This window comes from Panulirus ornatus, chromosome 33 (genome assembly GCF_036320965.1).
Source record: "Panulirus ornatus isolate Po-2019 chromosome 33, ASM3632096v1, whole genome shotgun sequence".
Lineage (NCBI taxonomy): Eukaryota > Metazoa > Arthropoda > Malacostraca > Decapoda > Palinuridae > Panulirus > Panulirus ornatus.
The window spans coordinates 13109198-13129752 of record NC_092256.1 but is presented as its reverse complement, the minus strand read 5'-3'; the positions used below and the strand labels follow the sequence as shown (position 1 = coordinate 13129752).

General features: G+C 43.2%; 1 protein-coding gene across 1 annotated transcript in view; it reads left to right on the top strand.

Moving 5' to 3' along the window:
* The window catches only part of FucT6 (alpha-(1,6)-fucosyltransferase 8), a 100303-nt gene that overhangs the window by 61748 nt on the left and 18000 nt on the right, over positions 1-20555 (top strand). The window lies entirely within an intron of this gene.

Sequence of the window (20555 nt, the reverse complement as noted above, 5' to 3'; positions counted from 1 at the left end):
AGGGTCGTCATGCTTGCTGCCAGGCACTGTACCATCATGAGGGTCGTCATGCTTGCTGCCAGGCACTGTACCATCATGAGGGTCGTCATGCTTGCTGCCAGGCACTGTACCATCATGAGGGTCGTCATGCTTGCTGCCAGGCACTGTACCATCATGAGGGTCGTCATGCTTGCTGCCAGGCACTGTACCATCATGAGGGTCGTCATGCTTGCTGCCAGGCACTGTACCATCATGAGGGTCGTCATGCTTGCTGCCAGGCACTGTACCATCATGAGGGTCGTCATGCTTGCTGCCAGGCACTGTACCATCATGAGGGTCGTCATGCTTGCTGCCAGGCACTGTACCATCATGAGGGTCGTCATGCTTGCTGCCAGGCACTGTACCATCATGAGGGTCGTCATGCTTGCTGCCAGGCACTGTACCATCATGAGGGTCGTCATGCTTGCTGCCAGGCACTGTACCATCATGAGGGTCGTCATGCTTGCTGCCAGGCACTGTACCATCATGAGGGTCGTCATGCTTGCTGCCAGGCACTGTACCATCATGAGAGTCGTCATGCTTGCTGCCAGGCACTGTACCATCATGAGGGTCGTCATGCTTGCTGCCAGGCACTGTACCCTTATGAGGGAAGACGTCATTTGCACGGTAGGTGTGGCGTCAACCTGTGCACATATCTAGTACAAGATGTGTTAAGCAACATTTTCTCCCTCACCCTTTGTAAATGGCTTCCTCTCCTGTCTTGCTCTGGGTATAACATGACCTGCCCCTCCACACCCATTCCTCCTCCTGCCACCACCTCACCCCTCCAGAGAGGTGGTGATTGAACTTATACTTTCGTCAGCAGCCTACCACACCCGCCGCCTCCGAAGAAGAGCGTCACCCCTTGGTAGTTCGCATCACTTATATACCCGTCAGCCACACGCGATAGAATCCACCAGTAGCAAAAAGAAAAAAAAAAGAGTCTGTCTACCATCTTATGTACACTCCCCCCCCTCACACACACACACCGACGTTACCATTGCCACCCTTCCTGCCGTACCTTTAACGCCTTTTATACCCTCACAGACACCAGCCTTATTATAGCCACACGCACGTCCTGCCGTATATGCACCGTCCCCTAACCCACACGCACCAGAAGTACACTAGTCGCCGCCCGTCTTGCCATACATAGAACCGCCACGAACCATCTACCGCCCTCAGGATACGTCTGTCTGTACGAACCCTTACACCCACTGCTAAAACTCCATTCATACCTATGGCTTCTCATCAGCTCCTTAGACATTGTATCCGGTGTGGATGAGGCTTACCTGGATTATAGCCTCGTCTGGTCTTGGGATATCGTATTTCCACCCCAGCCATAGCCCAGCGAAGCTTCCCTGGGACGTCCCTGTGTCGATATGGCCCCGTTCCCCCACGCCCATGTAGTCGTGCATCTCACGTGCACTGCCGCCACACACACGATCCAGCAACCTCGCACGTTTCTCTCGAGTTCACCCCAGGAACAGCTGGTGTGTGACATGTGGGCGGCGGCAGGCTGTGTGGCCCGCCTTGTTGTCAGCTTGGCCAGGTGTCGTCCGCCAAGCACGGAGCCTCGGTGTTGCCCACCCCTCGAGAAATGTTCTAAGAGATGGGTCACCCCTCAAGTGTAAAACTCCCACTCCGTACAAATGGGGAATTGTACGTACAACAGGTACACTGCAACACCTTTATAAATGGTGTTTTTTTCAGTTATTAAAAATAATCGACCCCTCTGGATCTCACTCCATTAAGGGATTAGTTATTTTTTCCAGCCTGAGCCTAAGCTTAATATTTTTTTTGATGCATCAAATTGATTGCTTTGGCGGCTCCGCCAGAGTGTGAATACGATCCTGACAGTCTTTTCCTGTAGCTTAGATGTTTCATGGGATAGATACATCTATGGAATGACATTATTGAAGTAGTCTGTGTGGTTGTAAAAGATCGTGTAAGTACAGTAGAGATGATATGAGAAACACTAAAGTATCAGTATTTTTTTTTTTTCCTTTTTGTTAGCGAGTCGGCACGATCAGCTGAGGCCCTGGGAATCAAAGCCATCCCATTAACGCTGGGTGTGTATATATATATATATATATATATATATATATATATATATATATATATATATATATATATATATATATATATATGCACTAGCCTGAGCCAGATACCCATTTTATCGACCAAATTCCCTAAGAGTGGATGAACAGCTGGGTTAAATGTAGACCGACTTCCGCAATCACGAGTCGAACCTATGTGCCCGAGCACATAGGCCCGTGAATGCGTCACGGTCAGCAACGCTAACCGCTACACCCCGTGGTTTAAGATAATCAGTGCCAAATTTACCGTCTTCCTTAACTGGTCTAGTAAGAGCATTGTTCTCCAGATGTATTGTTACGAGAGATACATGATGATATACACACAGCATCGAAAGTTATAAAGGAGAATATACTGGGTCCAAACTCATTACAACAGAGGGAAAAAACAAGAGTCATCAAGTTTTGCGATGGAGGTGAGGTGGTTCAAGAATACCTCACCCGAACGACTGACACAACTGGGCCGTTCCAGCTGAAGCCCCTAGAGTCATGTGGTTAGGTAACCCAGGCAGTGGTCACACTCCAGGTCTTCCGTGACTGATGGTGTCAACATTTCTCACTCTCAGTGACCGGCATACGTCCAGGTCCGGCTGCTGGAGAGCGAGCGAGCCTGGCTGGCTCGTAGCAACGGCTTGTCTCTTGTGTTAACCGTGTGAAACTAGTATACGATATATGTAATAAAGCTTATATGATAAGACTTCGCGACAGCCTTTGTAATATCAACCTGCTAGGGACTGGCTAAGGAAGACCCTCTGTGAACTCGGATCCTTTCGCGCTACCGCTCACAGGATGAGCAATAGGCTGCACGATAAATTTTCCCGAGGTTGCCGGCAGAAATCAATCACCGCGAGAGACTCAGTGATAACCCGTGTGTCTCCCGTTCTTGTCGGGTGCTGTGATCCAATACGCCAGAGAGGAAGGTTCCCTATACTGTAGACTATACCCTTTACTTCGAAGCCAGCACTAAATGACATGAGTAAATATTCTTCTCGGTTGATTGATTTGTGCCGGTAACTGGGGCAAATTTATGGTGCACCCCATGCTCATCCTGTGAGCGGCAGCGCAAAAGGATTACACAGGTCACAAAGGGGCTTAGTCAGACCCCAGTGGGTTGATATTATATAAGATGTTACAATTTGTATTTCTTTACATAGTTTCATATGGTACGTTTTACCGACTAGATGCAGTAGATACAAACTTAAAATTTCAGGTATCTTGTAATCAACTATAAGGTGTGACATTTCGTGCACGGTTTTAGATGTCCCTTAAAGGCACTATTTTTTTCACATTCTAAGACAGTTCTAATTTGTGTCCAAAGCTTTGACTAGAAACTTTACAGTTCACACGGTTAACATCTCCAGTTAGGCCAAAGAGCCAAATAGGTACCTATATCCTAGCCTTAGTCTAGCAGTTACAACATCATGTAATCTGCTGATCTGATTACTTTCTCCGCATACATGTTTTGCTTTACACATTTCACTGTGATGGACAATGTTTCTTCTTGGGCTGAAGTCCCCTTTTCCCTCATTTCGAACTTCCTGTTTTTCTTTACTGGGTCTTATCCTCACAGATTTCCCACTCTCATCACAGAGACTTCCCCTAAGATAGACATTGAGATATTTACCTTTACAATATTTATCGTTTACTTCACCTTATCTTTGGAGGTCTGTACATGGTAGTGTAGTAACATCCTCTCCTTCCCCCGCCCCAGATGTTTGTAATCCCTTCGTCACAGGTACCCGACCTCCACCCTCACCCTCCAGTCACCCACTCCCCACGGAGGAAATGAAATTGGCAGCTGCAGAGATTTGGTGGTGGAGGTCTGTCTGGTCCTGACAGTGAGGTGAGGGATGGATGGCCGCCCCGACACTGGGTGGTGTGGATTGGTCCTTACCCAATTGGCGTCGGCTGGTCGGTAGACAGGCACGTCCATGTGGCTGGTGTGTTGTGCTCGAGACACCACTGGGACAGTGGAAGGCTCGTACCTTCTATGGTACTTGGTGGTGGGGAGGAACGTAGCCTCCCGTTGGTCAGATCGCACAGGTCAGACTTTCACCACCTGGGCTAGTAAAGGGGGCAGATGTTCCCTCGCCATAGATCACCGTCACCCGCAGCAGTGGTCGTGAAGACAGACACACACACGTCCCCAAAACCAGCTCAGTGTAGTGGCTTATCTCTGGCATTTATATAATGGCGTCTAGTTAAAACTAGGATTAGTTATGTTTCATGTCTGAATCCCCCGTGTGCCGCCTCCTATCCCGCCCTTCTCCACGCCATCGTGGCAAGAGTGAGGAAAATAATTAGGTGTTGGGCGCGTGTCAGGTGAGGTGTGGCGACTAGTGACTCACACTAGCTAGCCATGGGGACTAATACCTCTACCTCACACCTCCCTGCACTCTCCCACTCACCTCCCCTACACTCTCCCTCACATTTCCTCTCTCCTCTGCTTCTCGTCACTCTTCCTTCTTTATCTGTAATTTCTTGTGTTTCACGCCTCGCGTATCCACTCCTCTCCCTCCCTCTCCCATGTTATGTGCCCTCCCACCCTCTCCTAATGCTGTTACTCCTCGCCTCTCCTACCTCAACTTTCGTCGTCATTCTTCTCATGGCCAGTTGCATATGTACTAATAGCCACCTAAGTTAGGGGCTCTCTTCATTGCATTCTTTCACAGTCCTGCAACTCCTCCTTCAGCAGAAATGTTACCCCTTTCCTTGGCTTTTCCTAACCCCCCCACGTCTCCTTTCTTCCTTCATCGCAACTACCCGGAACAAAGAGGAAGTACGCTCAAGTCATTGGAACAACAGCGAAATGCTTGAGAGAGAGAGAGAGAGAGAGAGAGAGAGAGAGAGAGAGAGAGAGAGAGAGAGAGAGAGAGAGAGAGATGAGGTTTTTGAAATGATTAACAGTTACTTGGTGGTCCAGCCATCCCACCAGCCGCGCCATCACCATTAGCACGAACGCGCCTCCACACACACACACACACACACCCGACTCCCTTCCTGCCCCGCGCTCCCCGCGCCACAGCCCTTCAAGGTCACACAAGTAAAAAAAAAAAGAAAACTAGAATATTTACAAATCATTATCAGTGAAACTCTTGAAAGGAGGCACAAGCTCTCGGTGCACCGCACACTGTCTTCCTCAGAAAACATCACATCCTCCTCCTCCTCCTCCTCCTCCTCCTCCTCCTCGGTGTCCACCACCACACCATCTTTCTCAGTACACCTCGCGCTGTCTTCCTCAGCTGTCTTCCTCAGACCACAGTACTACGTCATCTCATGCTGGAGTATTCAAGCTGATCTGTTGGAGGTAATAGTTCAGGGTATTTTTTTTTAAAAACCAAAAACCATTTTAGAATTGTAATATGACGTAATGAATCGCATCTGTACCAGAAATAATCATGGAAAATAGCTCATAAGGCATTTCCGTTCGCCGACAGATACCCAATAAATAAATACGAAGGGAATGATGATAGTTTTTTAAATTATAATACTTTAACCACGGGCCTTAATGACACCTCCCTCTCCCAGACAATATTTCAACCCTAGATTCGTTCGTATTCATCGTGAAAAATAGTCCTTACACTGAGGATTTCCGGGAAATTTATGACCCTCCGGAAAATAGTTCAGGGCATTTTTAACTCAAAAGAACTTTTCTTTTACCATTGTAACATGACGTAATTAAACGCTTCTGTACCTGAAATGATAATGGGAAAATCCCCTAGTGCTTCCCTACCCGACAGATACCCGGTAAATACAAAGCAAATAATGGCACAATCTTTTTAAAACGTAATCATATAATTACAGGCGTTAATGACCTAAAACAATATTTCAACCCCAGATTCGTATGCGGAGTGAAAAATAGTCCTTATACCGCACCACCTTCCTCACTACACCTCACATCTTCCTCACTACACCTCACTATCTTCCTCACTACACCTCACACCACTCCATCTTCCTCATTGTCCGCCACACCATCCTCCCCACTACACCTCACACCACACCACTGCATCTTCCTCATTGTCCACCATACCATCTTCCTCACTACACCTCACACCACTCCATCTTCCTCATTGTCCACCATACCATCTTCCTCACTACACCTCACACCACTCCATCTTCCTCATTGTCCACCGCACCATCCTCCTCACTACACCTCACCATACCATCTTCCTCACTACGCCTCACATTACCTCAGATCACGCCACTCCATCCTACTCATTATCCACCACACCATCTTCCTCACTACACCTCACACTACCTCAGACCACGCCACTCCATCTTACTCATTATCCACCACACCATCTTCCTCACTACGCCTCACACTACCTCAGACCACGCCTCTCCATCTTGCTCATTATCCACCACACCCTCTTCCTCACTACACCCCCACACTGTGGCAGGCTGTTAGTGCTGTAATCTACGTGGATGAGCCAGATATCCTCCAGATGTGTGTGTGTGGCGCATCGTAGATGACACCAGAAGCCCTGAAATGAACCAGAAAAAAATGATTTCCAGGACTGAATGGAGAAGGGTCAGCCATCGCGCTTGATGATCTGCCATAAACAGATTCTGAACTTTTAAGAAAGAAAAGCTGACTCACAAACATATCTCGCAGGTATATTAAAAGGGAAATAGAGGGAAGAACCCAGGAGAGGCTCTCGAAGTACGAATTAAGATGTCAGTTCATTTGGTTATACATATCTCGCAGGTATATTAAGAGGGAAAGAGAGGGAAGAAACCAGGAGAGGCTCTCGAAGTACGATTAAAATGTCAGTTCATTTGGTTAAAGGGTTAAGTATTGATGTTGCTATTCAGGGAATTTGTCTGTAATCATGTTCTGTATTTGAAGGATCGCTAGCAATACGTAACCATAGCCTTCTGTGAATATGATACGTAAGTGTCAGGACTTTTTTTTTTTTTTAAGGATCTTAAGCAAATCATAGTCAGTTTCTCTTTTAAGAGAATCATGTGAGATTCGTATTTCCTTTCCTCACTGTTTCTCATTACTTACCCAAACGTTAGTGATCCCCTTCCCTCGTGAGAGATGCCTGAATTGTAGTTTTTGTCTAAAGGAGCCATGAGAATTAAGCAATTGTAATCTTTATTTATGGGATCATGAAGAATTCTGAATCGTAACCTTTATTTAAAGGATCCTGAGAAACACGTAATCGTAGTCCTTATTTAAAGGATCCTGAGAAACACGTAATCATAGTCCTTATTTAAAGGATCATGAGGGATGTTTTCGCTCTAGGATGGAGTACTGCCCTGTCATATCTCTTACTGTTGCCTTTCTTCAACTACCCCTCCCTTTCCACAGAGAGTGATGCTGTTGCCATCTCTCTGTTCTCCAGGTATCTATCCCGCCCTCTGTTCCCTAAGGTATCTCCGTGTATCCCAGACTCTTAAGGATACTCTGGTTCTTTCCCCGGTTTCGATTTTAGTCTATACATTCTCTCTCTCTACCACCTAGCTTGTTCTGGTGTGAGCACCGTTGTGGTATATACCTCCTCCCTCTCTGGTACAGCTTCGTCTTTCCCTCATCCTGTAACCTGGCGGCTTTCGAATGTCAGGCGTGCAAACGCTTGGTTCAGACACATTTCCTCTCTATATATATTCCCCCATCCTATCATCAGAGTTGGCCACGATTGGATGGTGCTTTACCCCATATCATGACAGCCCGCTATGAATGAGAAGAAACACAGTATAGATTTATCGTCCTTACTCACGGAACCCATAAGAAACAGTTGTATAATATTGACGCGAAGGCCAGCTGTGCTGCGCCCGGCCCTTCAACCGGGCAGGGAGTGATTTATTCAGAATAAGAAAGAAAAAAAAAATGCCTCGTGTTGCAGCCCATCTCGGAGCGCGCGCGCGCGCGCGCCACTCGTGATGAATGATACCTCAAATTTTTTTTTGGAAACTACAGCGGAGAGTGAGTGTGTGTGTGTGTGAGTGCACCTCCACACGGGTATTCACGACGACGGTTTTACCTTTCGAGGCGGAGCTAATGCGCAGCACTTACTGCGAGAGAGAGCGAGAGAGCGAGTAATTTCTTAAGTACTTCCGAAGACTCAGAAAGACGCCCTCCACGCGCTCTCTTCTTACTCCATATTTGTTAATTATTCAAGTTAACTCTTAACCTTAGACCAGTTAGATACTTTCTCTTGCCCTACTGGCCTGCTCTTAGGAAGGCACCACTTGCCTCATCTAGCTTCACTTGTGGTCATTACTTCTGTACTCCTCACTTTACCCGTACTACATGTAGACCGTTATTTCTCTGTCCTCCCCACTCACCCACTCAAGGTTGGCTTGGACTTATGTATCGTCTACAGTCCTCCTGGCAGTCTTCATTTCTCGAGTTGATTTCTTCCCTTCTTCACATCTCGATCACGACCATACGACCCAGAAAGGTCGGGTCAGAGGCCAGGTCATCATACACAAGGGTCGCACCGTCATGCTCAGGACTCGCACCGTCATGCTCAGGGGTCGCACCGTCATGTTCAAGGGTCGCACCGTCATGCTAAAGGGTCGCACCCTCATGCTCAGGACTCGCACCGTCATGCTCAGGACTCGCACCGTCATGCTCAGGACTCGCACCGTCATGCTCAGGACTCGCACCGTCATGCTCAGGACTCGTACCGTCATGAATAGGGGTCGCACCGTCATGCTCAAGGGTCGCACCGTCATGCTCAGGACTCGCACCGTCATGCTCAGGACTCGCACCGTCATGCTCAGGACTCGCGCCGTCATGCTCAGGACTCGCACCGTCATGCGCAGGAGTCGCGCCGTCATGTTCATTGGTCAAACTGTCCGCGGTGTTCAAAGAGTCACTCAGGATGTGCATGGTTCATGAAGATCGGTCGTCCAGTTCTCGATTGTGGGTCTTCGTTCCTGTGGCCTCCCGGGAGAGGCAGCAGGCAGACCCAGGGGGAGGGAGCGCACCGCACTGGCTGGTGACAGCCCGGGACACTGATTGCTTTTGCGTTGTTTGTGTGCCGAGATTGAACGTGGCGGCCGGTACGACCTCTCAGCAAGCACACATCCCTTAATGGTCAGGTCGTCGGCCAGACCCTCATACTTGAGGGGTCGCTCCGTCATTCACCAAGGATTATATCGCCGTACCCAAAGGTCGTGTCATCGTGCTTTGGTATATATATATATATATATATATATATATATATATATATATATATATATATATATATATATATATATATATATATATATCGCAAGTAAAACGATAAGTGATTTGATATTTTGTATTGCTCATACATCATTCCGCTTGGTGTGGTTTTAAGCCCGGCCACACGGCACCGTCCGTTGGGTGGTGAGGGCGGCGGTGCGTCCATACAGCCTTCTCTCCTCATTCTTAAGTTCGTTGGTTCTTCTCGGCTTGTTTGACTGAACGCAGATTTGGATGATGTAGAGGGTATATTTAATCCTCTGCGTCACGCCCAAGATAAAGGTGTTATTAGTTTTTAAATTCCTTTTTTTTTAAGATTTTTAGTTTGTATACTACGTGATATATATATGCAAGTTTATAGAATCAGTATGTGAAATGTAAAGTCATTCTAGTATTCCTTTCAGTATCATTGAGGGGAAAAAATTTTGAGACAAAAAGAAATATATGAGAGCAAATCGTATAATTCGATCCCGAAATATTTACGGAATGGAAATTGATATATCCATTTTTGAGCTTTGGATTCATTTTTCAGAAGTAAAAATTTCCTCTTTCCGAATACAGAGTTTTGTTAGTTATTTATTTTCGGTGATACATCACTGTAATGAATACAGAATATTTACTAATGTTCGACTGTTGAAGTATTTTTTTCCTAGAAAAAAAAATACAGGAAAAAAAGAATTTAGTTTGTGTTATTTTGTTGTTCGTTGCCCGCTATAAACAGAGTATGATTTGTAATGTGTATGGGAAGGAGAGAGAAGGTATAATAGGTGAGATTCTTGCACTTAAGAGGAATGGCGGATAAAGATTAAGTTGAACGCAGCATTTATGGATAACAAGAAACGTGATGCAACGAACGGGAAATATCTTTTGGAAGTTCTGTGTTATGGTGCGCATGGAGAACTGTAATGCTGTTAAGAACTTTTTTGTAATGAAAGTAGTTCAATTATGAGCGTAGTGGTGGAGGCCTTGAGCCAGAGATTCGTTCGAAATGTTCAGGGAGTGCGGCAAGGTTAGGTTGTGTGACGCCACTGTGGTTATCTAATGCTTTAATGGATGGGGCGTTGCGTGAGATGGGAGCAAAGTGGGGTGATTGTGATATGATACGTAACGGTGGAGGAACATAAAAGGTGGTTACGGCGGGATTTTTTTGTCTTTTTCGAGAGTTGGATAGAATGGCGAAACGGTTCAGTGGTGTAAGGGGGAGGAGAGGGATGGTGAGAGTGTGTGGGTAAATGTAAGGCACAAGTGTTTGAAAGAAACAGGTCAGATTGTACGATGATGAAGAACTGGGAGGTATGGATGAGTTTAAATATTTAGAAGTGAAGTTTCTTCAGAGATGAGGGTAGAGGGATGAAGTTACAAGTCAAGTAAGAAAGATAGAGAGAAAAAAAAGTGATACAATGAGAGCTGTGGTGGAAGAGGAAAATTTAAGCATAGTGCATAAAGCAAGCTTGCATGATAGTGTGTGTGTGTTGTGTTGTTACTTTGTTTTGTGGCTGTGAAACACACGTATATACAGCTGAAGGATAGCGCGGAGAAATAAGAGCAGTAGATATTCATTACTTTCTTAGTATAGTTGGCATTAGGAGAATGGACAGAAAGATGTGGGGTCATGTGGTGTAACGAAGTCGTTAGGAAGGCGCATGAACGAGTCTTTTTGGATGGTGTGGTCATGTAGAACTTATGGCAGATGAAAGGTTGATCATAAACTTTACAGATGGTGAGGTTAGGGGAATGGGATCCGAGTGCCATTAGAAGCAAATTTACGTATAGGAGTGGTATGAAAGGAGACTCTGGTATCCTTTGAGGAATCTCTTTGTGTTTAAAGTGAAAAAAAAAATGAAGCACTTTTATAAGTGTGGAAGTCCCTGTTCCTCTTTAATTCATTGGGCGTGGGTTGAGATGTGTGATGTGGCTTGATGTACCTGGTGGGGCTCACTGGGGTGGTTATAAGGTATTGTTAGTAGATAAAAGTTTTATTTTGAAAAGTGAAGAGCTGTATTTAAATTGTAATCACTACAATGGTGTATCAGTAAATTAATTATTGACGAAAACTTGCATTTCCAAAAAGTGGAAATCTTTATTCTGAAAAAAGATGAAAGTATCTCAGAAAAGGAAACAACAATTCTCTAATTTCCAGTGCAGATTTCAGCTATGATAACCTTTTATACATATAACTTTCTGTAAAGTAGTTGTTTGTGTTCATTGTTTTATCGTTTCACTTATTCTCAAGCGAAGAAAATGAAAAATTCCAAACAATGATTTTGAATTTCACGGGTGTTAATACCCTAATCTTGCATATATTACATGAAAAAATTATAACAGTCGTGTAAAGAGTATCGGAAACCCTCCTTAATTCAGCCAGATTAAGCAGATGATGTCGACTTGGAAAAGATTTAAACTTTTAAGGGGATTTCAAGGAAAGAAGAACATTCAAAACACCTTTCTGAGTCGAGCTGAGCAGATACACTAGCCTCATGACTCCTCGTAAGGCAGGGCGTTAGACGTAAGATAAGATATACAGAAGGCAAGGTAGACGTAAGGTAAGGTATTCAGAAGGCGAGGAAGACGTACAGAAGGCAAGGTAGACCTAAGGTAGTGTATACAGAAGGCAAGGTAGACGTAAGGTAGGGTATACAGAAGGCAAGGTAGACATAAGGTAGGATATACAGAAGGCAAGGTAGACGTAAGGTAAGGTATTCAGAAGGCAAGGTAGACGTAAGGTAAGGTATTCAGAAGGCAAGGTAGACGTAAGGTAGGGTATACAGAAGGCAAGGTAGACGTGAGGTAGGGTATACAGAAGGCAAGGTAGACGTAAGGTAAGGTATTCAGAAGGCAAGGTAGACGTAAGGTAAGGTATACAGGAGGCAAGGTAGACGTAAGGTAAGGTATTCAGAAGGCAAGGTAGACGTAAGGTAAGGTATACAAGGTATGGTAGACGTAAGGTAAGGTATACAAGGTATGGTAGACGTAAGGTAAGGTATACAGAAGGCGAGGAAGACATACAGAAGGCAAGATAAACGTAATATAAGGTATACAGAAAGGAAGGTAGACGCAAGGTAAGGTAGACGTAAGGTTAGGCATACAGAAGGCAAGGTAAACGTAAAATAAGGTATACAGAAAGCAAGGTAGACGTATATACAGATGGCAAGGTAGACGTATATACAGATGGCAAGGTAGACGTAAAGTAAGGTATGTAGAAGGCATGGCGAGGTAGAGTGTCGGGAGAGAAAGACGGATAGAGAGATAGGTAGGTACGTAATACAGCAAGGTTTAGGCCTAAAGAGGAGGAGGGGGGGCTTGTATAGAGTTGGGTGTGACGGGAGGGAGGATGTAGGGATAGGTCGGGGAGAGTGTTTAGAAGACAACCTTGGCGCAGGCGGTATAGGAGCGAGGGAGGCAATGGAGAGAGGGTCCTGGGGCAGCTGGAAAGAAAAAATGCAGCACCGGAATTGAACAAACAGACTGCAAACAGGAGAGTAAACGAAAGGGGTGAGGGAGGGAGGTTGTAATGAGCGAGGTAGAGGCACCGGGAGGACGGGCCTCGAGCTGGACGTCTCTCGGGAAAGGTCACGGATGACACGAAAGAGGTTTGAGAGGGAGTCAGTGACAGTAGGGAGATAAGAAAAAAAAATAAAGGTCAGAGAAATAGAGATGGAGAAGGGGGTGGCGATCGAGGCAGATGCGGTCCCAGTCCACAAGACAAAAACAAAGTTCATTACAAGTGAGAGTCCACAAACCAAAATCTTAAATCTCCCTTCATGATAGATTCTTGAAGACAGTTACTTTCCCGCCGATGAGAGAGTTCCAACATGAATATCCTTTGCTGAATAAATAATCGGTTTAGACTTGGGGAAGGCCAGTCGGCAAATTGCCTCTCTGATACGACAGTGGGCAAGGAAGGTTCTTGAATCACCACCCTTATGACACTGGATAGTTAGAACCGTCACTTCACATCACCTGTGACATGAACGACCTAATAAAACTTAAATGATTGGTAATCTTGGAAAAATTCTCGCTAAAATTACCGTTTTGGACACTCGCCTGTTCGGAAATGGAATTGCGTTCTTCCGATGGTCTTCGATGTGTTTTGCACGATTCCGACATCCATGGCTACCACAAACCACCACCTCTTGAGGTATCCCCCGCCCTTTATCCAACGATGATGGAGGACCCCCCCTGTGAAAACTGGGGTTTTGGGTGAGGGGAAAAATCACAAAAAGGAGTGATTTTGCGAAGGAAATTAACTGTGTGACGAACAAGTATCGTGCCAAGTGCTGCTTGAAGTAGCCTTGTTGCCCGGACGCTTCATCCTCTCCTTGATGTCCCTCCACCAGTGCTCGACATTAATTCTGCGTGTGGTCGGAGTGGTCACTCCCAAGGCGTTCATAATCGTGGTTCTTCATGCTGTTGTATGCTTCCCACTTGTCGCTCACAATAGTTGATGAGAGAAATCTGTGCGGGTAATAAGTTATGTGATATGAATGACGTAAAACTTGGACTTGCCGTTAAACACCCAGATGTCATTCAGAATACAGCCTCTCACGTATTTCCTCTTTCCAAATTGCGACTCCTCAGTTTCCACAACAATAGTAGGGCCTCGAACTTGCGGTTGGTCAAACCAATAGTCCGTCATCGAACAGAAACTGAGCCAGTCGACGCTTGTACCGGGAGACAGGTTCGGACACGACGTTATCATGATCCCAGACCTTATGGAGCTAGTGATTAACTAACAAAATCAGTTTCCACAGCTCCAGATGTGTACCATCGACAAGTGTTCCTTGAAATTGTGACGCCTGATAATTACTTCTTCCTCTCCTTACCTTCTGCCACAGAACTAAATACTAAATACGTTTGTCAGTTAGGCTGGTTACACTTCACACTGTTTACACTAAGTATGGAGGACACTGTTCTTATACAAATTTCCACGCTTCGCCCGTCTTTATCGTAATATTTCATATGAAATCTTGCGATAATGGAGTAAAGATCACAGCCACCGCTCATGGACGACTTGGTGGAAATGGTTGATACAAATTCATGCTGTCCAGAGAACAAATGCGCATGCGTCAGACTTGATTATGCTTACTGCAGCTCAGCGACCAACATACGAATACACAGTTCTGTCGAACGTTCATGTAAATAGTGGACTGAAAAAAAATGCAAAGAATCCAAGAAAAGTATCGTAATTTTCTAGGTTCGTGATCATTTGCTAAAGCGATATAACAGAAGAAATCTTTTTATATCTTAAAGGCTCCAATCATGAACAAAAGTCCATAGCAAGGCTGGGCCTTAATTGAAATAGAGAATAATAAAACGGAAAAGAAAAGACAAGGGAAAGTATTCATGAATTTTGGAGGAAGTGGAAACCTTGTCTTTTGAAATGTGCCAGGTCATATTCATTGGGAAAGACATGAGAAGGTAGAGGGTTCCAATGCTTCGACGTGCAAGGAAGCAAGTAGGTATCAAAACGGCCCACCCTTGAGTTGCCAGCGGTCACACAGTAATCATGTGACGCAGCAGCTTGCCGAGTATTGAGTGGTTTAGCTTGTGATGTGGGCACACAAGCAGCCAGCTCATGGGAGCAGAAACCAAAGTAATACATGTAGAAAAGGGAAAGTGAACCAACATTGCAGCTTAGAGCAAGATGATCAAGTTTGGGAGTTGATGGTTTTCATGAAAATACTGCGCATTCAGCCGTAATTATAACAAAAGAGCAAAGCATATTCAAAAGAAACTTTTCCTTTACTAACAAATGTGTATCAATATATATTTAATTTTCCTTCAATAACAAATGCTTGTCATAATGGATATTCAATTCAAAAGTATTTTGTCCAATAACTTTGGAAATGCCTAATTTTATTTGATAGCTGTCACCGAGTATTGTCATATTGGTTTTCATAGCGTAGATGCATAGAACCTGCAGAGTCATTTTATGATGGGCAAAGGTGTCGCCATGCTCATGGTTACACCTCGAGTGAAGAACGCATCTTTGGTGAGATTGTATCAATGGGAGTACAGTCTCATCAAAGAACGAATCATTCCAAAAGAGGACACTTTTCTCTGTTCTTGAAATTAGTGCAGTCTTCGGCTGGATGTCCGAAATTGTAATGATAATAATGGTTTATGACCTCGGGACACTACTATTGTCCTTTACCAGATAACCTCACTTTTGAGCATTTGATGTGTTATCTGTTCTTCCTATGTACTCATCATCTACTTCTCTCTTTACAGACTAGCTCGCATTCAACATATCTCTCTCCTACCTCACTCTTGACACTCCACTCCATCTCAAAACCTCTTCTTAGTCTCCGTCTCTTCTCTCGCACTGTTGGAGTGGAGTTGTGGAACCCGTGTTTCCGTTCAGACTGTATATTCATCGAAGAGCTCTCATTGTTTATCGGCCTCCCTCAAGCCTAATTGTTTATAAAGTAATACAGTTGCATATTCAGTCACGAAGATCTCTCTTACCTACCTATCATATGCACTGGTTTATTATCTTGACCATCTTGTAATACAGTAACTACTTACAAATCTGACGATTTGCTCTGAAAGTAAAATCAAGTTTGCTGGAGAATTTTGGTCAAGGCAATGCAGCTACTACCTCCGTGTTTTTGTGTTTTGTTTTTGTTTTTGTTTAAACGAGCTTCCAAACCCTAGTAAGTCTTGGAGAGGTGGTGTTTTAATAGTGAGAAGAGCCAAGGTGCAGTTGCTGTTGCTCCTGGCTGAGCTGACTGCACTGCACAGCTCACAAGGCACTGCAAGCATCGATTCCTGTCCTAAGTTCAAGTGCAATCATCTTCGCAGTATGAAACTCAGAATACGATCTTGAGTCATATGCTTCAAGTAGGAGGCTCAGCGTACGACACTGCACGAGTGATGGCTCCAATATACACTACCTTTCGGCACATCTTTCCCAGGCTAATTTACGGACTCTACTTCATTAAGAACCAAGTGACTTACCTCCTTGGAGATGGTCACTGAAACATAATAATGATAATTATAATCATTATTATTATTATTATTTATTATTATTATTATTATTTTTATTATTATTATTATTATTATTATTATTATTATTATTATTATTATTATTATTATCGTTATTATTATTATTATTATATATTAGTATAGTAGTAGTAGTAATAGTAATGATAATAATAATAATAATAATAATAATAATAATAATAATAATAATTATTATTATTATAATTGTAATCGCAGAAGGCACCTTCTCATCCACCAGTTCTGGCACAACAGTCTAATGCAAAAGAAAAGAAAAAAAAGAGAAGGTACTCCACGTAATATAAAGTATACTGGGGGAAATTATTTCGAAAAGTTCCCTACTCTGACTGCAGTGTTGTTATCCGGGAAGCAGCCTCATATCTGAACCAGAATTCGTGTTTGATTTTCTAAACATTAGATTGGGTGTCCTTCAGTCAGGCCTATTTACTGATGGTAGGTTTGTTTTTCCTTCTTCAGTTAGGACTGATGTCAGATATGTTTGTCCTCCGTCATTCCGGCCGATATTATTATTATTATTATTATAATATATATATATATATATATATATATATATATATATATATATATATATATATATTTTTTTTTTTTTTTTTTTTTTCATACTATTCGCTATTTCCCGCGATAGCGAGGTAGCGTTAAGAACAGAGGACTGGGCCTTTGAGGGAATATCCTCACCTGGACCTCTTCTCTGTTCCTTCTTTTGGAAAATTAAAAAAAAAAAAAAAAAAAAAAAAACGAGAGGGGAGGATTTCCAGCCCCCCGCTCCCTTCCCTTTTAGTCGCCTTCTACGACACGCAGGGAATACGTGGGAAGTATTCTTTCTCCCCTATCCCCAGGGAATTATTATTATATATATATATATATATATATATATATATATATATATATATATATATATATAATAATAATAATAATAATAATAATAATAATAATAGATCTTTGCTCATTTTACTGTTACATCGTTTAATGTCATACTTATTTTGCTGTTCTTTGACTCCTTTCCTAATGTTAAGAAATTTTTGTATATTTGTTAACGTTATCTTGTATTTTGTAAGCATCTGTTAAAGAGAATACTGGAAAGTCTTAGTTTTTTTTTTCCATAAAGTATATTTCTGGGCCACGGACTTTGTTTACCTGTGTTCTCCGAAGTCATTTTAGGTTATCTTCGTTTTGGACTATGTGACCAGAATTGAAAAGTGCGTTCCTCTTCAGGTCCTAACTCGAGGGTTGTAAAGAGTGAGTGATGAGTCCTTTATTTTGTATGTTGGTTAGTCAAGATTTTGTGCGTTTGTCTGTATAGGCTACCTCTTTTTCGGCCTAACCGTAGACCAAGAGGCCCCAAATTTTGGAAGTAGGTACTTCGGGGAATTTGAGACAGGTTTTAGGCAAACGTGTGTTCGTCTTGAAGGCCTTTTTGAGGCCAACAAAGGCCATCCCAGCCTAATGGATTACACTTACTTTACACTACTTATTCTGAAAAGGCGACGTAGAAGACTCAGATTGTAATTAAAAGAACCTAAGGATCAAAGACAGGATGCAAGGGGAACCACTCCCAGCCCTTAAAGGCCAACAAAGGCATCCTTTCAAGCTTCATGGTACTCATTCAACTCTGAAATAACTCTACATTTCAAAAGTTCAACAGTCAGCCTTGAAAGGCCATTTGAAAGCCAACGAAGGCCATTTTGATACGATAATTTTTTTTTTCTGATCTTTAAATTTCAACGTGAAGAAATATTTGTAGCGCAGGGTAACCCAGCAAGTAATTAATATTTCTGGCTTTGAAACTAAGGATTCTTTTGTCATTTTTCTATATGTAGTTAGTCATTGATTTTCGCACTTAATTGATACTAACTGCTACAATTTTTTCTTCTTTTACTTCTATTAATAGTTTACCGAGCATTTTCTTTGTATTATGGATAGTTTTAGCTCTGAAATGCATTATTTTGCATTTCTTTACATTGTAGCCCATTTGTTGTCTCAGACCACTCCATCAGTTAGTGTGAATTACCTTAAATCTTAAAGCAGTCGTCTTTCATTGGGTCATAATTCCTTTAATGTCTGCAGATTTTGAATTTCAACTGGTTAGTCCTTTTCCCAGGATCGTTGATAAAGTTGTTGAAAAGTATGGGCCGTAAGATACCTTGTGGTACCCAACTTGTCACCTGAAGCCAGTCAGACACTTCCCCAATTAACACCATGTGTTGTTTCTTGTCTGTGGGTGTTAGGGTGTAAATAGTGGGAGGCACCGAAAACGAAAGTGTTGAGTGGGATTTTGGGTGCAAAGAGAGGAAGGCAGGGAGAGGGAGAGGTGTTGAATGATAAGATGTAAAGAGAGGGAAGGGTGCTGAGTGGGAGTTTGGATGTGAAGAGAGGGAGACTGGAAGGGGTGAGAACATACACAGGAGGTGAGAGGGATGTGTGGCAACGTTTGTATTGATTTACATCTTGTGTGTGCAGTCCTCTCTCCCTCCTCTGTTCCACCTCTCCCTCCTACACAGTTCCAACTTTCCATCTGTCACAGTTTCACTTCTCCGTCGCTGTATTCCACCTTCCACCTCTTTCTCTTCACTATTCCCTCTCTTTTGCATTGTACACCACCTTTCCCCCTACACTTTCACTACCTTCTTCACTGTAAGTTACACTTCTGCTTCTTTCGATTCCATCATGCCCTCCTGTTCCATGACTTTTCAGTTTTCCTCTCCCTTCTTCACTGTTCCACTTCCCCCTTTCTCACATTCAGTCTCTCCCTCCTACAGTGTTCCATCTCTTCCTTCCTCTGATTAGCTTTTCTGTTTCACTTGTTTCCGCAGGGTCCGTCTTTCCCTTTCACACTCTTACACATTTATCGCTCACATCTACCCTTGTTTCTGTCTCTCCCGTACCATTCTACTGCTTCCGTCTTTCCCTCCTCCTCCTCCTCTCTTATGTTTCTCTTTCATTCTTTTGTGCCTTCCCTTATAAGCTTCCCCCCCCCCCCCCCCCCCCGGTTCACTCTATCCCAGTCCTCTTCCACCCTCAACGGTCCACTCATCCTTCCCCACTTGTTCCTCATCCACCTCAGAGTTCTTTTCCCTTCCTTAATGTTCCATTTTTCTCGTTTTTCTTAACTTGCATTATGGAAGGTGGACATCCTGTCTGTTAAGGTGTGTCTGCCTTTTTGTAGAGGATAGACTTAACGTATGTACAGATGTGTTTGGCTGTGTTGTGGAAGGTGGATTGGCTGTTATGTGGAGGTCTCTGCCGTTTTTTATGGATTTACTATATGTGGAGGTGTGTCATCCTATGTTGTGGAAGATGGACTTCCTGTATGTGGCGAGTGTTTGATTGGCTGGCAATGAAAAGATGGACTTGTTGTATGTGGAGGGTATGATATAGAAGAGGATGGCTGATGCTGTATGTGGAGGGTATGATATAGAAGAGGATGATCGACCATGGCTTCCTGTGCTCCTGCGTTTCTTCCCAAATACTAGCTCATGATGAATTCTCAACAGACACTTGATGTTCCCAGTGTACCTTGATTTTCCAACAAGTTTCATGATACTGTACCATTACCATCATTGATTTACACCTTTGGCATTTCTTCAAACATTCATTTGAACTCTGTAAAAGATTGCATAAAGCATGAGGAATTAAGTTTACAAGTATCAGTCTGAGGATTGTTAAGAATGCATGCTGACATTATGCTAAACCTTTTGTTCACAGTCTGTGCTGCCATCTTTTGTTTCACTGCACTAGTACAAGAGCTTATGTTATTATTGTGCAGCTTTTATTTCTGTAAAGTTGACAGGGAAATTATCTCAAAACTATTCTTTCCAAATGTTCAGCAGTAATATACTCACGTTACTATTTTCTCAGTAGACTATTAACATGAAAATACTGTTTTTTCATTCATTTGTTTACAACATAAGTGACCTTTCCATAAATGCTTAGAATGGTAAAAGTAAAGTTCAAAGCTTTTGTAGTATTGAATGGGAAAAGTTGACAAAAACTATATCAATTGATTTCTTTTGAGTTTAGTAGAATATTTTACATAAAAAATCAAAGTTTGCATACATAAGGACTCTTACCAGCAATAACATTTTTCTGTAAATTCCAAGTGTATGTAGGTCTTGATAGATGTAAAATAAGAATAGTTATCAGGAAGCCAGCCACATCTACCAATTGGGACTTTAGGTATAAAGTGTGATGATGTTGTGGTTATGTGTTTATCTATGTGCAGAAAGTGTGGGGAAATTGAG